Source organism: Octodon degus, unplaced genomic scaffold (genome assembly GCF_000260255.1).
Source record: "Octodon degus isolate 3935 unplaced genomic scaffold, OctDeg1.0 scaffold00082, whole genome shotgun sequence".
NCBI classification, from domain to species: Eukaryota; Metazoa; Chordata; class Mammalia; order Rodentia; family Octodontidae; genus Octodon; species Octodon degus.
Window position 1 is genome coordinate 1,331,796 of NW_004524658.1, and position 6,392 is coordinate 1,338,187.

The following is a 6,392-nucleotide window of genomic DNA, read 5'->3' on the forward strand; positions in this document are numbered from 1 at the left end:
TTGATAATCTTCTAAATTTCCACTGGATCTGTGGTATTTATACCCTTTTCATTCCTTATTGCTTCTATTTGATTTTTTCTTTCCTCTTTTTGATGAGGTTAGCTAGGGGAGCTAAACAAAAAAGGGGATACATATGAATGTCCATTTTGTATCTGTGTATTCAAAATGGTTAGGATTGAATGGTTCAGATTTATTGAATCTGTCAAAGAACCAGATTTTTGATTTATTAATTCTTTCTTTTCCATAATTTTACTCAGAAACAAATAACAATGAGACAGTTTCAAACCAAATTGGTAGGACAGTTTCAATAATTAACACATTGCATACATTCTTCCTAGTGGTTATTTGCTGTACAAGATGCAGACATGATATCCTACTTACAAACACTATTAGAATAAATCCTTCTATTCATTAAGAGGATGTAACTATATATCAATCCTAACCATTTTGAATACACAGATACAAAATGGACATTCATCTGTATCCCCTTTTTTGTTTAGCTCCATCATTTCAATATGATAAGTGTGTTAACTCAGCAAAATATTGTAAGAGTTCAGTAGTCCATAATAGTATTGGGTCTTCTGCTTCACTGGCAATGTCAGAAATTGTTGACCTGAGTCCCCTACAGCTCAACATAACATCATGGCTTTACTGCTTATACTTCGTTTTATACTTTTCTGCTGGATTGTTAAGACCAAGATAAAGCCAGACCAGCTAAAACAAGAGTTGTAGCTTTTGGATCTGATAAGGTCAGTGAAATCCCCTCAGGATTTATCCTGAGATCCTGTACCTCAGATTGTAGAACCTTTGTCAGTGTCAGCCATGTGGATGAGTCATGGCCTTTGCTTGGGCAATGTGCTCTCTGCGAAAACCTGAGAGAACGTTTTCTCTCCACGTGACTCTCTTTAGGCACACTCTACATCATCAATCACTTTCCTCTTTGCCCCCATAATCTCCTTGATCAGAAAATTTGGGACACTACTGAGTTACTTGACGTTACAGTACAGATTCTCATATGTCCTGAGACTTAATTGGCCTTGGAAGGCTAGGACCAAAATGTTGGCTTTCCTTGCGCCCTCCTTTTTCTATAATTTTGGTTTGCCAACTTAGGTTGTTAACCCTCCAAAAGAGAAGCTTATTGTTATTATCATACAACCTAGGCTGTTAAGCTTATCCTCATTATCTGTCTGAATTTCAAACATCTTAGGGATAACATGGAACAGGTATTTTTCATCAAGTATTGATATGTTGAACTTTAAGTCCCTACATAATATGATAAAAAACATTTAAAAATTATAATATATTTTAAAAATAGGCATAAAGAATTATATAATTCTTATGTTTACATATAAGTCCAGAAATCTAACCATATACAACCTTGAAGCAGGACAGTCCCCACAACATTCCTTTTCCTGTGATTTATTAATTCTTTGAACTGTTTTCTTCATCACAATTGAATTAATTTCTACTCTAATTGTTATGATTTCTTCCCATCTTTGGACTTTGGTTATTCCTTTTCTAGATGTTGGAAATGCAACATTAGGGTGTTCATTTGTTCCCATTCTGTTTTAGTAATGTGTGAGTTCATAGCTGTAAATTTCCCTCTGAGAACAGCTTTCATCGTATCCCATAAATTCCGATAAGTTGTGCTTGAATTTTCATTGAATTGTAGGTATTGTTCAATTTCTTGTTTAATTTCACCTGTGACTCATTGGTTGCTGAGTAGAATGTTGCTTAATTTCAATATATGCACGTTGTTTTTCTGGTTTCTTTTGTCATTTATTTCCAGTTTCATTGCACTGTGGTCAGATAATATGCATGGGATGATTTCTGTTTTCTTACATATACTTCAGCATGACGTATGGAGCAGTATGTGGTATATTTTAGAAAATGACCCAAGTGCAACTGAAAAAATATGTATTTAGCTGTGTTTAGGTGGAACGTTCTGTATACGTCTACCAAGTCCATTTGTTCCAAGCTCTGGTTGTGTTCTGCTACTTCTTTGCTAATTTTTTGTCTTCTTGACCTATCTTTTTGGGATAAGAAGGTATTATGGTCTCTTGTTAAGATTGTGGTATTGGACATTAGATTTTTCATGTCCAATAATATTTGTCTTACATAGTTGGGTGCTTCTGTGTTTGGTGAGTACATATTTATAAGTTTTACCTCTTCCTCTTTAATTTTTCCCTTAACTAGTATATAGTGGCATTCTTTATTTCATTTGATCATTTTTGGTTTGAAGTTGAGACTGTCTGAGAACAGGATTGCTACCCCTGCTTTTTTCTGAGGTGCTGCAGTGTATAGTAGTGTTTTCCATCCTTTGACTTTCAGCCTATGAATTTCTTTATTAGTTAAGTGTCTTTCTTGTATATAGGATATTGTTTGATTTTCTTTCCTAATCCACTTTTCCAGTCTATTTCTTTTATTTGGTGAATTGAGTCCATTTACATTGCTGGTTATAATTGAGATGTATTCACTTATGATCCACATGTTATTTACCTGCTTTTTCTTACTCCTTTTTTTCTCCTTTAATTGTTTGTCATATTTAGTGAGTTCTTTCTGTTCTTGTTCATGGAGTTCTGATCATTTTGATCCCTCTTTAGAACATCTTTTATTAGTCTATGTAGGGTTGTCTTTGTCATCATGAAATTCTTTAGTTGCTCTTTGTCTTGAAACTATTTCATATCTCCATCAAACTTGAAAGAGAGTTTTTCAGTGTATCATAGTCTGGGCTAGCATTTGTTTTTATAGAGGACTTGAAGTACTCTGCTCCATGTTCTTATTGACTTCATGGTTTGTAAAGAGATGTCTGCCATTATTCTGATCGGTTTTTTTTTAAATGTGATCTGTCTCTTTTCTCTAGTGGCTTTCAGTATATTGCTCTTGTTCTACATTTCTGAGATCTTGACTACTATATGTCACAGTTATTTTTTTTTAATTGGGCTGAAGTTATTTGGAGCTCTGTATGCTTTGGTTAGCTGAATGTCAGATATTTTCATCATATTTGGGAAGTTTTCTTCTATTACTTCTGCCCATATTCTTTTTTTACAATTTGTATTGATTCCTTCTTTCTCATTGATGTCTGTTAGTTTCAAGTTATTCATCTTTGCATCATCTTGCATGTGATGAATTAGTTTTTCTTGCATCCTAAGTGTTTTTAAGAGATTTTTTTCTTACCTTTACGCTACCTGCGACAGTGTCTTCAAGTTCTGAAACTCTGTCTTCACTTTCATTCAAATGGTTTTTACAAACTTGTGGTTGAGATGTTAAGTTCCTCTATATTTCTTTGACTCTGCTGCATGCAATTTATTTCTTTCCTGTATTGCTCATTCAAGGAATCTGTTGTTTTTGTAATCTCCTCTAATTTTTATCAGTGTCTTCCTGTGAGGAAGTTATTATTTCTTTTACCACAGAGATTATTTCTGATCTGATTTCCTCTATATGTTTCTGCATTTGATTTTTTACTTCAGACGCTGTTAATTCAGAGTTTTCTTTTTTTATTTCAGAGTTTATTTCTGATCTGAGTTGTTCTATACTTTTCTGTAGTTATTTCTTTATTTCAGATGCTATTGATTCAGACTTTTCACCTGTGTGATACCCAATTTCTTCTGTGCTAGTGTCCTTTGCTCTTGTTCTGGGTAGGCTCAGGGCCTGAGATTGCATTTTGCTCCTTCTCTTGGTCATTTTGTATAGTACTGTCCTATAATCTTTGCTCTAAGGCTTTGGTGCAGTCATAACCTCAGCCCCTAGTGAAATTTGGGTGCAGATCTACTAAGTTTGAGTTCTTCCAGTTGTTCCTGGCTTGGGTGTGCATGCTGTGCTCAGCTCCTTCCCACTGCAGCCCTTAGAAGTGAACCTGTTGTGCCCTCTGGCAACATGCTCTGCTCATGGATTTGTTGGGTAGTTCTGGCCTCTAGTCTCTCTGTAGGGACTTCAGCTGCTGAGTTACACCCCAGGCCTGCACACTAGGCCTGGGCTGAGTCTGGAGAGGTCTAGGGGGTACAAGGGAGCAAGGGTGCACTCCCACACACTTGCCGGGCCTGGACTTGGACTGGGTCTGGAGGAGTCCCCAGTAAGTTTGTTGTTGTTGTCTTTTTTATTTAAAAGAAAATTAAAATTAAGAAAAACTTTATAATGATACAAAATTTCAAGACAAGATGATAGGAAATCTATCATGATTGTTATATTGTGCACTCTTATCTTCAAAGTAGTTGTTTTGTTTTTGAGAGGTTTTAAATCAAATTTAATATTGCTTTTGCATGGCTATGGACTGACCCAGCTCTTTCACTTGCAAAGAAAGGGCTATGCCACTAACTTATACTCCTAACCCTTCTGTAATAACTTCTTGGCCTTTTTGCTAAGACCAAGTGTAGTATCTGTTCTTTAAATTTTAAAATGTCCAAAAGTAATTTTGTGAGCAATGGGAAGTGTCCAATTTGTTTTGGATTTTCCCATGTAGATTATTTGTACTCAGTAATTCATCATGTTAATTCCATTCACACATCCATCCACACATACACGTACACACACAAACACACACAAGCGTGCACACTTTCTGGGCTAGCTATGTTCGCTTCTCTTTTTCTCAGTTCCCCATTGACTTAATTACTATAGCATAGTTGGGTCTGACATCTGCTAGATTAAATTTCAACTTCTTTTTGTAAAGAAGCACTTTTATTTTTACTTATAAATTTAGAATATATCTAAATAAATTTAGAATGGATTCATTGTGCTTCATAAAATCTCCTGCTGGGATTTCAATTGAATGGCAATTAAGTTTTAGTTCAATTTTGGAATAATTGATTCATTTCATTGTTGAGATTTCCTACCAAGAACATAACATTTATCTCCATTTATTTATGACTTCCTTAATGTTTTTAAAGAAGTTTATTTTGTCCATTAACGAAATAAGCATTTATGTTCAACATATTCTTAAGCATTTTATAATTTCTTTATTCTACACATTGTCTTTCATGAAATGAAATATTTAACTCATATTTACAGTACAGAGACATACAATAGACAGATATTTTTGTATATTCAGAATTCTAACTCTAATTTTAATCACTAAGTTATGCGGTGTCTTCATACAGGAAATTATTATCCTAAACTAAGCAGTTTTCATTTCTTTTCTATTCATTCTGCCTTATTTCTTCTGTTTTCCTTTGAAGTCTTTAATGATTTATTTACTTATTTTTTTATCTATTTGATCTTTTTGAAACAGGATCTAGCTATGTAGTCTAGGCTGGTCTTGAGCTCACTTTGTAGCCTAGGCTGGTCTTAAACTCACAGGGATCCTCCCCCTGCCTTAGCCTCCTGAGTTCTGAGATTACAGGCATGTGCCACCACACCTCGATTTAATTCTATTTAGAGCATTTATCTTCAATGATTTGTTATTTAATTATTATTTATCTAGGAACATAGTCACTATTTGCTTTTCATTGACTTCTAAGATCTGACAAATAATTTGAACTCTAGACAATTTTAAATTTTAATTAATTCAAACATTACCTTTTCATTATTTTTTTGAAAGTCCAACAAGATACAGATTAGATTTTCATTAATCTCTATAATTTTCTTTGCATATGTTCTATTTATTTGAATTTCCAAATTATTCTTCTGAATATAAATTTTAAAAAATATTTTTTAGTTTTCTGAAACTGTAGTTGGACTATATTTCAAATGACCTGGCCTTTTTCTTATTACTAAGTTATGAGAAACACAAAGGTCAACAGCTTGTTATTTCCAAGCATTGGCAGTGGATGTTAGGCTGCCCCTTTTACTCTCTCCTCAAAGTTACGGGGCAGCGGCCAACAGCCTACGTAGCATGGTCTCTCTTCTCTGCTGATTGAGAAAGAACACAGACTGTAACTGATTGACTGGAGAAAAAGAAAGAGAAACCCTCACCTTTTGCATGAAAGAAGAGTAAGGAACTGTACACTGCAGTTTATGCTCCCGAAAACTTCTTTATTCAGTCGATTAAAACAAGTCTTATTGTTACTGAGATGATACTTTACTCAGCTCTTTCCCCTTTCATAGGATGCTTCACTCTCTCATTTCTCTATTTTCCATGCTTATAAAAATTCCTTGCACAAGCTTTGTGTCTAGGAGATCCTGTTAGGTAGAAAACCACGCAATCAACCAGACCAGGCATTCTGATATGAATAGAAGATTTATTGGGGGTATCAAGCAAGCTGGATGTCTAGAAGACCAAGACAGCAGTGAACAAAGGGGAGACAGGAGCCTTTATAGGATTTTTTAAGGGGAGTGATCTCTGGCTGAGACAGCTGAGGGAGAGCTAATCTTGGCAGGGCCACCTGGTCTGTGGGAGACCTTTACTGTTAAGGAAGGGGAGTTTTGTGGTTGCTTTCAAAGGTCAAGGTCAGGTGGAC

The 6,392-nt window shown here is 35.0% G+C and overlaps 1 pseudogene; it reads left to right on the plus strand.

Annotated features, from left to right (window-relative positions):
- Positions 1–4,337: 4,337 nt before the first annotated feature.
- On the plus strand, positions 4,338–4,487 carry LOC111818181 (annotated as a pseudogene).
- The last annotated feature ends 1,905 nt before the right edge of the window (positions 4,488–6,392 follow it).